The sequence below is a fragment of the Phragmites australis genome, chromosome 4 (genome assembly GCF_958298935.1).
Source record: "Phragmites australis chromosome 4, lpPhrAust1.1, whole genome shotgun sequence".
Classification (NCBI taxonomy): Eukaryota; Viridiplantae; Streptophyta; class Magnoliopsida; order Poales; family Poaceae; genus Phragmites; species Phragmites australis.
Genome location: NC_084924.1, coordinates 35,111,355 through 35,129,084, shown reverse-complemented (window position 1 = coordinate 35,129,084; position 17,730 = coordinate 35,111,355).

The window sequence follows — 17,730 nt, the reverse complement described above, 5'->3', positions numbered from 1 at the left end:
TAGAGGACACCTCTCTGTTCACCTCAATCAAACAGAGTTGCTGAAAGAAAAAACCACACATTGACTGACTTGGTTAATATCATTTTTAGACACCGCGGGATTATCTAAGACATGGTGGGGAGGCCATGTTGACTCCGTGTCATATCCTGAATAGAGTTTCTCTCAAGGATAAGGAGATACTTCCATATGAAGAATGGGAAGGGAGAAAGCCATCACTTCCTTATTTACGTACTTGGGGATGCTTGGCGAAAGTCAATGTACCAATAACTAAAAAGCGCAAGCTCAGACCTAAAACAGTGGATTGTGTCTTTCTGAAATATAGTCATTGGAACATTGCTCATAGGTTTTAGGTGGTTAAATTTGAGGTACCTAACGTGTATGTCGATACAATAATAGAGTCTCATGGTGCAACATTGTTTTAGCACATATTTCCTAAGAAAGATTTACATAGTATGTCTACACTATCTTCTGAGATAATTTCTGAACCTACTCCACCTCTTGAGTTTATTGAACAAACACATGAGCGAGATCTTGAGGAGGATGATAGCGATGCTCCTAGGAGGAGTAAGAGACAAAGGACTGTAAAGTCTTTTGGTGATGATTTCACTATGTACCTTGTGAATGACACTTGCAAGTCTATTTTAGAAGCATTTACATCTCTAGATGTAGACTATTAGAAGGAGGCTGTTTGGAGCGAAATGGATTCCATCCTCGCAAACAGGACTTGGGAGGTCACAGAATGACCCTATGGTTGCAAACCTATGGGGTTGTAAGTGGGTGTTCAAGGAAAAGCTTAGGCCCGATGGTACTATTGAAAAGTACAAGGCTTGCTTGTGACCAAGGGTTGTACTCAAAAAGAAGGTTAAGACTCTTTGACACTTATTCACCTGTTGCGAGATTTACTAATATTCGAGTGCTACTTTCCTTGATTGCCTCATATGGTCTTATCGTTCATCAGATAGACGTTAAGACAGTTTTCCTTAATGGAGAGTTGGACGATGAAATTTATATAGAACAACCTGATGAGTTTGTAGTAAAAGGTCAAGAAGGCATGATGTGTAAGTTGTTTAAGTCCTTTTATTGTCTTAAACAAGCTCCAAAGCAATGGCATCAGAAGTTCGACAGAACTTTAACATTTGCAGGCTTTTCGGTCAATGAGGCAGATAAATGTGTGGACTATCATCATGGTGGGGGTGATGGAGTTATATTGAGCTTCTATGTTGATGGCATACTGGTATTTGGAATAAACCTTGACGTGGTTAATGAGGTCAAGTCTTTCTTATCTCAAAGCTTTGATATGAAAGATCTGGGTGAGGCTGATGTAATCTTAAACATCAAGTTAATCAAGGAGAGAATTGGATTACTCTTACACAACCTTATTATGTTGAGAAGGTCTTGAGACGCTTTGGCTACCAGGACAGCAAGCCTTCTCCAACACCTTATGATCCTAGTGTGATACTTCAAAAGAATAAGAAAAGTGGCAGGGACCAACTGAGATACTCTCATATTATTGGATCACTCATGTACTTAACTGGTGCTATAAGGCCTGACATCTCATTTGTTATGAGTAAATTGAGTCGGTTTACTTCTAACCTAGGCGATGAACATTGGCGTGCACTTGAGTAAGTCATGCGCTATTTGCTTGGTACTATGAGTTATGGTCTTCACTATTCTAGATACCCATCGGTATTAGAGGTTATAGTGATTCAAACTGGATATCTGCTTTTGATGAGATTTACGCCATAAGTGGATATGTATTCACTTTAGGTGGTGCTGCTGTCTCATGAAGATCTTGCAAACAGACCCTTCTGACGAGGTAAACTATGGAAGCAGAACTCACTGCATTAAACACAACCACTGTTGAGGCAGAATGGTTGCGTGAGTTGTTGATGGATTTACATGTGGTTGAGAAACCGATACTGGCTATCTTTGTGAATTATGATAATCAGACAGTTTTTATCAAAGTAAACAATTCTAAAGATAATGATAAGTCCTCAAGGCACGTAAAGAGACGATTGAAGTCTGTCAAGAAATTGAGAAACTCCGAAGTGATAACCTTAGATTATATCCAAATAGCTAAGAACGTGACAGATCCCTTTACAAAGAGACTATCATGGAATATGATAGATAATACATAAAAGGAGATGGGTATGAGACCCATTTGAGTTATACTATAGTGGTAACCCAACCTATGTGATCGGAGATCCCGTGAATGAGTACTTGGGAAGAACAAGGTTTTGGTTTAACTGGAGAAGAGTACCTTTGTTTTTGACCCACTCGAGTGAAGATGTAATACTCTCAGAGATCTATAAGGCATGTTGACTATTGCCTTAATGTGTTTTGTTGGCTTTAAGTAGCGAAGATGCTAACCTATAGGGCATTTTTGAAAGAATACACTTATATGATTCCGACTGTTGGTCACAGTCTATTGGACTTGAGTGATCTCTAATAAACTCATATAGAGAATTTGGAGTAGGACTTATATGCTCCACCCGTGGGGTAGTACTGGCAGCCGAGTATCAGCTATAACTTTAAGTGAAACTTGTTTGCATAAAACTTGTAATTTATGGCATAGTCCATTATTCAAATTGTGAATGTGTGTAGCTTGATGTTATAGGTTGATGTTCAACTTAACAGTCTCCATTGAAATACTGATATATAAAATAATAGTGAGAAACTGGCAATTCTCTGTGGGATTTTGAGATCTGATGGAAGATTGTTAGAATTATTAGGGCCGACCGATGTAATAATTTCCAATAAATCTCAAATGCTCATATTATTGAGAGGAGACCATGATGAGATCCATCTTCTATTAGTACTATATTGCTAATAGAGATAGAGGTGGAGGGTTTCTTCCTATACATATGTAAGAACCCTCATCTCATTGGGTGTATAATATAGACTACTAATTGAGAGTAGCTTTAAAATTGAGAACCCTCTCATTACTTGAGTCTATATAAGAGTTATAGTTTTTGCATCTTTCTCTTTCTGTTGTGTTATTGCTGTAGTCTACTCCATCCCGGTGTCGACGTGCACCACCAACCGAGAGCGCAGGTCTTCGAAACCCTCGCTCTTGAGATATTGCACTGGGAGAGGATGAATAAGATTTTTGGATGCACTATGTGTGACTGCTCAAATTCTTCACCACGGCTCGTCTTCTCGGTCGTTTGGGCGTTGCCTGCTGTCATCGTTAACAAATTCAGCGCGTCATCAGCAGGATCGATTGTACCATTAACACGCTACAACCAACATCTTCAGCAATCTTCACAGTATAGGATCAGTGCGTAAAAATCATGTTACTCGTACTTTATTTTCTACGGTTTTTAATTTTGAGTGTAGTAGATATAGCCATTTATAAATTTTTATACATATATCTAAATTATGCTATAATAATATGAACATATTAATTTATCAGTTTACATTTATAAATTATTTATAAATTAAATTAAATCTAAAAGTAACTTACATTCTAACAATTATCATCCCTGGCCATGTCCGCCGTGGCCCGAGTTTCTGATGCCTGATGGATTGATTTGCATCGTAGAAAATTTTGTACTCTTTCTGGTTAATTTTGTACTCTTTCTAGGCTTGTCATTTTTATGGGACAAACAAATGATGGGTCTCATGACTTGATGGGTCTCGTGACTTGAGTACGAGTAGTAAGAGGCAGCGACCGTCCATATGCTGTGCACGATGGCCAAACATTCGTTTCTATATGGCCACGTGCAACACCTGCGGGGAAAGAACGTCAGTTAATCATTGTATATGCATTAGTATTTAGTTAAACATAATAAAAATGATAGCCATGTGTTGGATAATGATTCAAACAACTCAGAGTACAAGTTTTAGATGAATACTACAAATACTGCATCTGCCGCGTCGTCTCGCTTTGCTCCCGTACAGCTTATTAGGAAGTCTTGTTTTCTTTAAAACCTACCATATTTTTTAATCTGCAATTTTTCTCCAACATGTTACCAGTTAAATTTGATATTGAGAAGTTCAATAGCAAGATCAGTTTTTTTATACGACAGCTTCAGATAAAAGTTGTTCTCACACAAACAGACGTACATAAGATGTTGCTTGCTAAACCGGCGGATATGCCAAATAACAAATGGGAGGAATTAGATGACAAACGTACAATTTAATTTGTCTACAGATATTTTGCGTGAAGTCATTATTCAGACGACTGCCACTCATTGTGGGTGAAAAATTGGAGACGTTAGACATAAAGAAAAGTCTCGCCAATAAATTGCATCTCAAAGAACATCTATATAGCAGAAAGTACATATATTCAGTCTCATCTTAATGAGTTCAATTCGCTCATTATTGATCCTGAGAAGTTAGATGTGGAAATTGACGATGAAGATAAGGTTAATTTTCTAGTTGTCTCTTTGTCTGCTACCTTTAAACATTTCAAGAAAATTATGCTTTATTCCAATCATGATACTCTTAGTTTTGATAAGGTTAAATCAAATTCGTTATCAAGGAAAAAAATTGATGTTGATTCTTGTTCTAAAGTTAAAGCCAAGGGTTTAATTGTTAGAGGTAGATTATCATATTAAGGCAATCCTTCTTGATCAAAGTACATATCTAAATCAAGATACCATAAATCCAGATTTTTTTGCCATTATTGTAATAAAACAAATCATGAGATTTCTCAATACTTAAAGTTGAAAAACAAGGATTAAAGGAGTAATAAGTCTAAAAAGAAAAATATGCTAAGGCTAGTTTTGTTAAATGTGATGGTGAGACTCTCATTAGCACTATTAATACGAGGAATGAACTGCATGAATTATTGATTCATATTGCACTTTTTCATATATTTCTATATAAAGAGTGGTTTTCTACTTATGATCCTATTGGTAGTGGTGAAGTTATAGCTGGTGATGAGTTTCCACTTAGAATTGTTGGAATTAGTTCTGTTCTAATCAAAACCCATGATGGCACTGTTAGGACTCTTATAAATATTCGTCATGCTCTTAGAATTAAAAGAAATCTTATTTCTTTGGGCACCATAAAATATTTTGGGATATAAATATGTTTGGGAAAATGACGCTCTTAAGATTTCAGAAGGCAACCTTGTTATGTTGAAAGCCAATACAATCAATACTTCTTTTATCACTTGCAAGGATCTATAAATTATAGGTATTGCAGTTGTTTCTACTATTGCATAAGATCCTCACATCACCAAACTTTTGCATAATGTGTTTGTGTCATGTGAGTAAGAAAGATATGCATCTCCAATGCAAGATAATTCATTATGTTTTTGGCAAACAAAAGAGGGTCAATTTTAGTATTGAAATTCATCGGACTAAATGAATTCGTGACTATATTCATTTTGAACTTTGGGGCAAGTCTAAGTTTCTTTCTCTTAGTGGATGTGAGTACTTGATAACATTCACTGATGATTTTTCTGGCAAAGTTTGTGTTTATTTCTTAAAACATAAGAATGAAGCATTTTCAATATTCTAGAAGTGAAAAGCTTTGCTAAAAAAAAAAACTGGCAGAAAAATTAAGAAACTTAGAACCGATAATAGATTTGAATTTTGTAGCGGTGAGTTTGATCAATTTTGTGCTAAACATGGTATTAAAAAACATTTGTCTGTCCTAGGAACTCCTTAGCAAATTAGTATGGTAGAGCGTATAAATTGCACTCTTCTAGAAAGAACCCATTGCATGCTTTCAAATGCATATCTATGGAATAAGCGTGCTTTTGTGGTTTGAGATTTTTTCTATATCTTGTTATTTGATCAATCACTATCTAAATTCTACCATTAATTTCTAGATTCCTGAAGGGGTTTGGTTACGTAAACTAGTTGATTATTCTAATTTGAGAATCTTTTGTTGTCCTACTTATGGTCATGTTAGCACAGGGAAATTAGAGCATAGAGAAAGAAAATACATATTTGTTGGATATAGTTCGGGTGTCAAAGGATATCGTTTATGGTGTTCTGATTCTCACAAATTGATCATTAGTTGTGAGGTTACTTAAATAAAGATACTTTACTCCCATCGTGTAAGGCCCATTCCCAGGATCTACTACGCCTCTTATATCAGTCCCTGGATCAAGTAGTTAATACGTATAATACAATAATTGTTGCATCACAGTCAACTTTGTACATAAAAGTATTAAGGTTATAGAGTCTAAAAGGTCTACAAACCATACTATATATTACAGAACTGGACTAGCGGCCATCAAAAGCACAACGGAATGTCTACCTAGAGACCTAGAGCCACATGCAACTAGGGTGCAAACGTGACTACTAAGTCTACTCTTCATCCGCGCCTTCAACTCCAATGTAGTCGGTATCTGCTTCCTCGTCTGAATGATAGTAAGAATGAGTATAGAAGATACTCAGAAAGTCCTATACTACTTCAAGAGGTTGATAGATGCATAAAAGATAATGCAAGGATAAGGATTTACAGTTTAGTTTTAAGCGTAAAACAGTTTTATGCAGGTATCTAGTTATATCATCTACTATTGACTTTAAAGCAGTTGAACCAGAGAACAAGGTAACAAGGTATATCTGGAGGTTTTTTGTCCAGGAAGGGTCTACACCTCACTCCACAGTTCCTATCATTATATCTAGTGTACCTCTAGTACCACACAGCTCCTGACGGATTGAACCAGTAACCTCATCATATGAACATCTAGTTCACACACTCACTGGTCAAAGATCCACATACCCCTGAGTCTAATCAAATGAGGTCATGCTTTGTATGTCCATGACTGTAAACACGACTATTCGAATAGATTTACACTCTACAGAGATTGTACATTGTACCCACTCAATATGCCCAGTCTCCAACCGTTGTAAGCGGAGGAGCGAAACATATCAAGACACTTCAATCACCGTCCCTTGCCGAATTTTTCTACGAGACACCCCAAGTATTAGAGGCCTTGTACTAAATGCCAGTCAGCTTTTGCTGTCACTCAAAACATTCAAACAGAGGGCCAGATAGTCATTTGGCTCCTCATTGCTCTCAGCCTCCTAGTATGATGCCCAACGTGATCGGAAGAAGAAAAGTCAAGTCTTATCCATTCAGGATGCATGGTTGCACTAAGGTTTCTTAGCATGTCAGAGCAATTGATTCAGTGCTTAAATGGCCAGGGTAGGCATCTACTTGGCAATAAATATCACGAAGGTAACTCAAGTCCCCAAGAGAATCCTTGAACAAAGGACTATTCTACTTGCCCCCACCAAAACAGTTTTCACCCATTTTACCCATCTCCTACCATATCCCACATGACATCAAGGATTTCACAACCATCAAGGATTTCTAGTATATGAGTTAAATTGATAAATAGTGAAGCAACATCTCCGAAGAGATGTATTCCAAAGCGACATCTCTGAAGAAGTGTATTACATCCTAAGCATGCTAGATATAGATAACAACATATTAAACCTAGGGTTATATGTATCATAGATAAGACATTTCAGGCATGGTAATTGTTTGATAGGATTTAACTACTGTAAGTAGTTTTATAAATAGCACAATACATAGCACATGCGATAATAAGTTATGTTTTAAGTTGATGAATTAGATTATTGCAAAAACAAGGGTTCAAAATGATCAAGAAGATAGGACTTGCATTCTTTGAAGTCTTCTTCTAAGCCTTGGTCATAACCAGGATCTTTCATGTTCTCTGTGAAGTCTTCTGGTTCTGCAAACGCAATTACGGTTAACAACAACCTATACTAGAGAAGATCAATTAACACCAAATGAAATACAAAAAGAGCCATAATGGATATCACACTATGATAGAAAGGTAGATCTTAAATTTATAGGAATTTAGGCAAAGAATCGTCGAAATTGGAGTTAGAACGGAGAAATTATGAGTCTTGGAAGATTTAATCTAAAATTAAATTGAGAAATTATGAAATGGTTCTATTCATGGGTCGGGCCCAAAGGTGGGACGCACTAAATAGTAACTAGGTGGGTCCATAGAATAGTACTTAGATTGGGCTGAGATGGGCTTGGATTTGGGCCTAGGCTTGGCTGCAAAGTAGTCAGCCCACTGGAGTTAGCCCGCCTGGTGTCGCGGGCTACGGAAGCTGGGCTGACCCACTAGGGCATGGCTCCCACCTGCTGGGCTGGCCTTGCAGGCTAGTGGCGCGCGGGCCGAACCACAGCCTAATCAACCGGGCTATGCAGGCAAGGCCAGGACCTAGCCATGCTCACGTGTACGCGTGGGCTCACCGGTAGGGCGGAGCAGCTTAAGGGGAAGCGACAACGAGCAAAGGCGGTGGAGCCACACCAGAGAGCTCATCAGCGTTGTGTTAGGGCTACGGCTTGGGTCAAAGGTGTTGGGGCCGATGGTCTACACGGGCACATGGATCCATTTTGGGGGTTGACGACGACAAGCGGCCACCAGAGTAGGTCCAGTCGATGGCCGAAGATGGCTATGGTGGCGACAGCTTGGTCATCGGTGAATTAGAGGAAAGGGAGGAGGATTCAGCCGCTGAGGGCTCCTACAATGCGGTGCGATGCATGGAGTCTAGCCAGGGGGTTTAGCGGCCGATGGCCTAGCTGTGGCCTGACCAGCAACGTGCGGCCGAGGCACGGTGGAGTGCAGTCACTACGGAGAGCTGCGCCAGCGTCGTGCTAGAGGAAAAGTAAAGCGCATAAAAGAAGGAGACGGGGAAGAAGGCAGTGCAAGCTCCAACTCGGTGGGGAAGACGTGCCAATTCAGTTGGGGAAGCTGTTCGTGACTCCTTCCTTGCTCCACGTAGCTAGGGTTCGGCCAAATCGCGCTTGTGCTCATCGGATTTTGGTGACGGTGGTGAGTTTTGGGGAAAAAGGACAAATATAGTAAAGGGTGGGCAGCCACTCCATTTATAGCAGATTGGGGGGGGGGGGACACAGAGAGGCGGTGCGGTGCGACGTCATGTTGTCCTTGGTGAGCAGGACGACGGCGAGGTGGTGGCCACCCTAAACCGTGTGGCATGGCCACTCGCATAGGTCATGTGCATGCGGCGGGCAACAAAGTGTTGGGGTGTCAGGCGTCTCGGGCGGTGTTGAGAGAGAGAGAGAGAGAGAGAGAGAGAGAGAGAGAGAGAGAGAGCGAGAGAAACGGCAAGGGAGCCATCAACATCTTAATGGCACCAGAATCAGCGGTGATTAGTAGCAGTGAATGGCAGGTTGCGCTGGCAGAGAGGGGAAGGAGCTAAGAGGTTGCTGAGCTGGCGCGCACGCGTGTGTGCTGGCCTGAGTGAGTGAGCGCGCTACTGGTCAAGAACGGCATTGCGACCCACATGCGTGAGGAGAGGAAAAGCGTGTGCTAGGCTCATGGATGGGCTACGCTGACGGGTTGCGTCGTTAGAGAAAAGAAAGGAGGTGGCCCGCGAGAAAAAGAAATGAATTGGGATTTGGTTGGGGTAAATTCAATAGGAGATGTGGAATTTGGATTTTACTTTGGACTTGGCATTCATTCAAATAAGTATATTTGAATTATGATTTGGATTTGGACCTTGAGATTTAGGGGAAGATTTGAATTCAAAAGTTTTGAATCCAATGGATTTGAGTTGAAGGGAAAACTAAGAATATATTTGGATTTGAGAGACATTAAAATTTAAATCTCATCTCAAAGAGCCATAAAAATAATTAAACCAAAATGCATATGACCAATTTAATATAGGGTTAATTTAGAAGTAAATTCAGTGCACTTTGGAATACTTAGCCAAAACGATACATTTGAATATACACGTGTGTGTGTGTGTGTGTGTGTGTGTGTGTGTGTGTGTGTGTGTGTGTGTGTGTGTGTGTGTGTGTGTGTGTGTGTGTGTGTGTGTGTGTGTGTGTGTGTGTGTGTGTGTGTGTGTGTGTGTGTGTGTGTGTGTGTGTGTGTGTTTCCTTGATTTTATGTTATTTTAATTAATGATAGTTTTTAAATTGGAGCAAATTCTGCTATATTATAAAAATGATAAAACTCAGGATGTTACACATCGGGTAGTGATATTGTGGATAGTTCATCCACAATTGAATCTAAAATTTCTGAAGTTGTTTCAAGAACTGCAGAATTTGAGGTAGTTTTAACTATTGTTGATAATGATTCTTTGGTTACTCCTACACCACAACTAATTTTTTATTCAAAACTTCTAGTAATAATAATCATTGTATTACTCGAGATAAAACAAGAAGGAATATTCAATTGCCTGCTAGATATCATGATACGGATAATATGACTAGTTATGCTCTTCTTGCTACACAAGATATTCATGATACTATCGAACCCTCTTCTTATTCTGATGCAATCTCATGTGAAAATTCTTCTAATCAATTGACATCTATGAATGAAGAATTGAGAGCTTTGATAAAAAAAAGCATACATGTGATTTTATTGAACTTCCAAAAGGTAATAAACTTTTAAAGTGCAAGTGGATTTATAAGAAGGAAGGTATCTCTAAAATTGAACCTACAAGATGGAAAGCCCATTTAGTGGTAAAAGGTTTTGATCAAAAACAAGGTATTGACTTCAATGAAGTTTTTTCTCTTGTTGTACGCCACTCCTCTATTCGGGTGATTCTTGCTTTTGTTGCTTTATTTGATTTGGAATTAAAGCAACTTGATGTTAAAACTGCTTTCTTACATGAAGACTTAGAAGAGGAGATATTTATGAAACAACTTGAATGTTTTGCTACTCCTGGAAAAGAGTATTTAGTTTGTCATTAGAAAAAGTCTTTTTGTGGTCTTAAACAATCTCCTAGGTAGGGGTATAAAAGGCTCAATTCCTTTATAACTGCACACCAATATTGACGATGAGTAATATAAAATTACCATATAGACTGTCCTATATGTATACAAATTCACTAGGGTTTCCTAGATTCTCGGATAATACAACTGTACCCAGGAAAGGAGTCCTTGGACGCATAAAAAATGCCTGTAGGTTACGTATAAAAAATCCTACTTGAAAAGATGTTCGGATGCTATATGGCAACCCCCATATATATACGGAGTCAGGGGACCCTGCGGAGGACAAGACACAAGTCCATCAAACAAGCAACAAGAAAACGTAAGCCTTAAGCGCTCCATGAGCCCCAAGCCTTCTGTTCTCATGATCTACATCGACATCTCATCAAACTACATGCAAGGAGCCCTTGACTAGGTTTAGATCCTATCTAGACTAGCCAAAACCCCCCATTATAATTTGTCTCGAAGATCAATACAAGACCATATCACGTAGGGCTATTATCCTTTGGAAGGCCTAAACCTATATAAATCTCTGTGTTTTAGCATACGATTCGGCTACAGGGAGTATCCCCTCTTTATTCACGTATTTGTAAGCTTGGTAGTTTACTAATCATCGACATCTAGCATCGTCCGTGGGGATCATGAGCAACGATGCTGAATCTTCACCACAAAATATGTCACCGACTCCACCTAGGTCTACACCAAGAACTGGCTACTCAGACGAGGGGTTCTAACACAACTTTGTCCTCTTGCCCGATAAGGATCTGATGATCAATCGGGTGGGTCTAGGAGACGACTTCCTTGGTAAGGAATCGTAGTCGATGCCGAAGAGACCATTTTTTCATCAAGGAAAGGGAGTAGGACGTACGATTCCCTCAACTCAGACTCGATGGTGACTCTTCAAGTAACCGGAAAGTAGGACGTACGATGCCCTCAACTCAGACTCGATGGTGACTCTTCAAGTAACCGGCCCTAGAACGTCCACGACTAAGCACCTGAGGTACATAATTGTACTTTTATGTATCGCTGATGCTCAAAAGATCGAGAGGCTAGGGCAACCCTCCTTTCTCCAAGTGGAGAATGCCTGATATATGTTTTTCAAATTTACTTTCCAGTTACAAACAATTCGACCGAGTACGAAAGCTTGCTCGCGAGTCTTCGAGTAGCTCATGTACCTCCTCCATCGAAGGTGGTGACATCCACCTCCTCTTCATGAATTGAGATTCATAGCAGGTGGTGAAGCGAGTTGGTAAGGAGTATTAAACCTCATATAATACCATGACAACTTACCTTGTAGAGCTGAGGAAACTAGAAAAGAGATTCATCAGACTTGAGAAAGACAACCACCTTGCTGATAGTCTTGCTCGACTAGCCACCTCACGATATTTTGGACGTCCCAGGATCTTTTAAGAAAGATTCTTGAAGCCGTCTGTGACATCATAAGATGACATGGTCAAATGAGTGGTGGGCCAAGAGACCTATAACTAGCTTTGGATGTTACCAGGAATTGGCGCTCCATAAGGAATCATGGGGGAACTCATAACTCTGCTCGAGTATGAAGATACGTGGATAGATCTAATCCACAAGTTTTTTCAGGTTCGAGTCATGCCTGAGTACGAGGCACTATCTGAGCTGGTTTCCCATGGACCGAGATATATACCCTGGTCGAAGATACCCTCTATCAAAGAGGTGCCTATGAAGTGCTCATGACGTGCATCTCTCGGAAGTAGGGTAGCAAACTACTCAAAGAAATCTATGAAGGGTGTGCGAAGGTCATGATTCCTTTTGAACCATGGTTTGAAAGGCTTTCAGACAAGGTTTCTACTGGCATATGATTCTCCATGATGTGAGCAAGATGGTAAAAAGATTTGTCAAGTGCCAGTTTCACAGCAGACGCATCCATCATCCCAATCGAGCTCTATAGATGATCCCCTTGTCGAGGCCTTTCATGACTTAGAGTCTATATATTCTCGGGTCCCTTCCCGGCAGCACCGAGGGGCTTCAAGTTCCTTTTCGTCTCCTTCAGTATCTCTACCAATAAAGGACTCAAGTGCTAATACAATTAGCCAAATATCAAATCTTTCCGGAGCTACTATGACCAAGATGTCCGACAATGAACCCTCGAAGCCAAGAACCTGGTTTTATGACCTGTTTAGAGCCAACGTAATAGCAAGAAGCTATCTCTGAAGTGGGAGGGTTTCTACACGGTGGCTAAAGTCTACTCGCCCTGGGTCTCTTAGCAATAGAGGATGGATGAGTCTTCAATAATTCTTGGAGCATCGACCAACTCCAAAAATTTTGTGTGTAAGTACTAAGAGTAAGTTTACACTACTAAATGTTCATATTTCCCGTAAGGTCATTTGAATCCCTTTGTGTTCTTTTTTGTCTTCCCTAAACTAAACGTTTGGCACCCGTAAGAAGGTACACCGACGGTAAACCACAATTCGGGTACCTTTACCTATTGCATGTACTTGGATAAGCCCGGATAAGGTCACACAAGAGTTTCTATGACAAGACGGGAAGTATGGGAGTTCAATTCTTTTCTCTTACCCCGAATGGATGATTTATAATATCTGGTCAACAGTTTTTATCTTATTATCTTTGACTATCTACCTGAGTTTTCTTCCCAGATAACCAGTTGGAGCTAGATAAATACAATATACCAAGAGCTAATGAGAACATATTGTATGTGTGCCAAAGCGACTTCCTTCATGTGGGGACAATGTTCTAAGTTACGAACAAAAAGGCTGACCCAATTAAGCTCGCTGAATAGTAATGAAGTCATCCTACCCTAACCAGAGGAGGAAGCGAGTAGACTAAGCATGTTAGGTATCAGTATCTCCTTGGTATCTAGTTTCCAAGAAGTCCCACCGTTCTCATTTACATTCTTTTTTGTTTTTTTACTAACAAAAGAAAAAGTTTCTATTCCTAAGCACAGGATACAAAAGAAAACCTAAGTGGACTCGGCGATTCTCCGACTGGCCCCCACGGCAGTTCCAAATAATACTAGGAGTTATGATCTTCTATGCTAGAGTTGTAGCGAAAATAGCTCTATTAGATCATGATTGTGATTTTGGTGATTAATAACAATATAGTCAATGAGACTAACATGTTTGTCAAGAATATATGATAGTAGGTCTCATGGATGCAATACATGAAGAAGCCACCGTAGCCGGGACAAAGTTGGACTAAATTGGAGAAGTCCCAAGAAGATTTACCTCACCGGATGGTCCGGTGCTCTGGGTGTTGAACTCACTAGAGCTTTGATTGCTTATCAAGACAGAAAGAGGATAAGTTCACTGAATGCTTCGATGGATAAGTTGATGAAATCACCGAATGAATTCTTGGGTGACACGTGGCCAAAATTGTTATGAGTGTTACAACGGATGGTCTGGTGTTAGTGTTGAAAGTGCACCGGACTAATTTTAGGAGAGGTGGAATTGCCTAGGAAATAGTGAAGTTTAACTCACCAATTTATCCGGTGATGCAATGATGACTACACCGAACTAATCAAGAATTTTAAAGGTCAGTTCACCGGATGGTCCGGTAAAGATGGTGTGTATGCCAGACCAATTCTTGCAGAGTACAATTTCTTATGGCAGAACAAACTTCACTCACCAGATGGTTCGGTGATAAATAGGTTGCACACACCGGACAAAGAACAGTGCAAAGAAGCAGAACAAAGTTCAATGCAATGGATGGTCCGGTGATGAAGACCGGAGCATTATTTCTAGAGAGGGTTGCATTAGCTCGGTTGGCTGAAGTCAACTCAATGGATAGTCCGGTGATGAAGTGATGTGCATCGGATGGATACACCGGAGCAATTTACACAGAGAAGAAGGAAAGACTCAGATGGCTCAGGATAACTCACCGGATAGTCTGGTGATGGAGATGAAGTATACACCGGTGTGTTCGGTGTTCACGGAGGCTTGAGTAGGGTTCAAACGGCTAGTTTATGAGAGTGTACTCACCGGATCATCCGGTGTTAACAACTTCTCTGAGCTGTTGGGTTAATGGCTAGTGCACAGGTTTGAGGATATAAATACCCCTCCAATCAGTTATTTGAAGGTGTGGCGTGCTACTGGAGTCCAGAGAAGTTCATGTACACCTGAAAAAACATCCAAACCACCAAAGTGCTTAATGTGATTATCCAAGGTGATTAAGCATAAGAGTAGTGAGTGATTAGTGCTTATACGCCTAGGGAGAGTGTTGCTAGGTGATTGCTTCCTACAGAGTAGATCAAAGAGTGATCCAATCTTGTACCAAGTGGTACGCTGGCACCTTAGTGTCTTGGTGACTCACCGGCAAGCTTGTTAAACCCTTCGACTTGGTGTGGAGCGACGGCAAGGAAATTTTGCGGGGACACGGAGACCCTTGCCTTGGTGGCTCAAGCTCCAAAGTGATCACGGCGGCAAAGAACCGGTAGAGAGGCTAGTGGTGAGACCTTGCCTTGGTGGCTTGGTGGCTCATCCAGGTGGAGGCCTTGTCTTTGTGACTTGGTGACTCAAGAGCCGTGATCGGGTGTCGACTAGAAACATATCCTTGATGGAGCTCCAACGTGGACTAAGGGTGTTATTCATGCCATCGATATCATGGGAAAAATTCTTGTGCCGAGTTTGATCTCTCTACCTTATTTACGTTTCTGCATTTACATTCTTGCAATTTACCTTCTTAGATAGTTTGCAAGCGCTTTATTGGTAGAGTAGACAAACTAGATAAACCTAGAGCACATTTAGATAGAAATTGATATAGGTTTATATTGTATTATTTTTGGAGCCAAAATAGTTCTAAGTGTCTTAATTTACCCTCCTCTTAGGGCATCACTGATCACTTCAAGAGTCCTATAGCATTTTATGGTCAGGATCTCTTCCAGTGCATGAGGGGGCTATTGGTATGAAATCCAGGAGAGTTGGTGCATGACATCAACAAATACTCTTAGTTTTCAAACGTCATCATGATATTTCTTAGGAAAGATTCTCTTCACCACCTACATGAAATTTCTGCCATGACAGTTCATGTTTCAAGAAACTGTCAAGCGAGAAGTCACTTCTCCCCATCCTTATTGGGATCCCAAAAAGTTGGGAAGATATTACTCGGTTGACTCGAAATCCCTACTCGGATGGGGTACCTCCTTGGAGGCTCATGTAGCTACCCGGAGTTGTCTAAAATCCCAACTAGATGACCTGAGGAATTCTGGATGCCCGAATAGATGTATATCTTACTCAGAGACCCGAGTTATCACTCGAAGAAACAGCTTGTCAGGATATTTCTGGCTGGGCTAAGTTTTTTTATCCGTCACAGCCTCACTTCACGTACTGATGGGGGCTTGACGATGAGTAATATAAAATTACCGTATACGACTATCCTCTATGTATACAAATCCCCTTAGGTTTTCTAGATTCTCATAGCACACGACTGTACCCAGGAAAGCAAACCCTGGAAGTATGAAAACTGCCCACAGGTTACAGAATATCCCTTAAATTTGGAAGTTTATCTCTAAGTTTTGACCAAATCCTACTCGGAAATATGTTTGCATGCTACACGGAAACCCCCACATATATATATACAGAGACAAGGGACCCTGAGGCGGACAAGACACAAGTCCATCAAACAAGCAACAAACCAACTAAAGCCTTAAGCGCTCCACGAGCCCTAAGCCTTCTGTTCTCGCGATCTTCATAGGCATCTCGCCGAGACTACACTCAAGGATCCCTTGACTAAGTTTAGATCCCATTTAGACTAGCCAAGTCCCCCTATTGTAATCTATCTCGAAGATAAATACAAGACCACAATATGAAAGGCTATTATCCTTTGGGAGGTCTGAACCTGTATAAATCTCTGTATTTTGATATATGATTTGGCGTATAATTCGGCTACAGGGAGTATCCCCTACTTCATATTCGTAAGATCGGAGGTTTACTAATCGTCAACTAATATTCTTGCATCAATTATGATAATTTTGTTTACTTCAAACAATTTTTCATTGGATCTTTTATTTATTTGCCACTCTATGTTGATGATATGCTCATTACTTCTCATGACAAATGCTTGATTGATCAGTTGAAGGCTCAACTTATTCATGAATTTGAGATGAAATATCTTGATCGTACAAAGAAAATTCCTGAGATGAAAATTTAGCGTGATAGCAAGGTTGATAAATTATTTCTATCTCAAAAGGGTTACACTGAGAAAATACTTGATATATTCAATCTCAGTGATTGCAAGCTTGTTTCTACAACTTTTACTTCACACTTTAAGTTATCTTCAAGTCAATGTCCTACTAACGAAGAAGACAAATATTACATGCCATGTGTTCCTTACGTCAATGCAGTTGGAAATCTCATATATGCTATGATTAGCATTAGACCAAATTTAGCTCATGCAGTTAGTTTGGTTAGTAGCTTTATGTATAATCCTGACAAAGAATATTGGAATGTTGTTAAGTGGATTCTTCGTTATTTGAAAGGTATCTCTAATTTTCGCTTGACGTTTGATAATAATAAGGTGAAGACAAATAATATTATTGGGTTTGTTGATTCCAATTATGATGGTGATCTTGATAAATAAAGGTCTATTTCTAGATATATTTTCTCTCTATGTGGCTCAACTATCAGTTGAAAAACTTCTCTTCAATATATTACTGCTATTTCTACTACTGAAACAGAATATATTTTAGCTACCGAAGGTGTCAAGGAAGCTATCTGGTTGTGATGTCTGGTTTCTGAACTTGGTATTCCACATGATATTAATATTACTTATTGTGATAGCTAGAGTGTTAGTTGTTTGACCAAGAATGATATGTTCCATGCCAAGACCAAGCACATTGATATCAAGCATCACTTTATTTGCAGTATTATTGTCCAAGGGCAAGTTATTATGGGAATGATACATACTAATGATAACCTCATAGATATGCTTACCAAGTTACCCTCTAATACTAAGTTCAAGCATTGCCTGAACTTAGTTTATATTCATGGTGCTTAATAGCCCTTTGGAGTTTCGAAGACAATTTCTTCATGGACATGTTTATGGGGATTT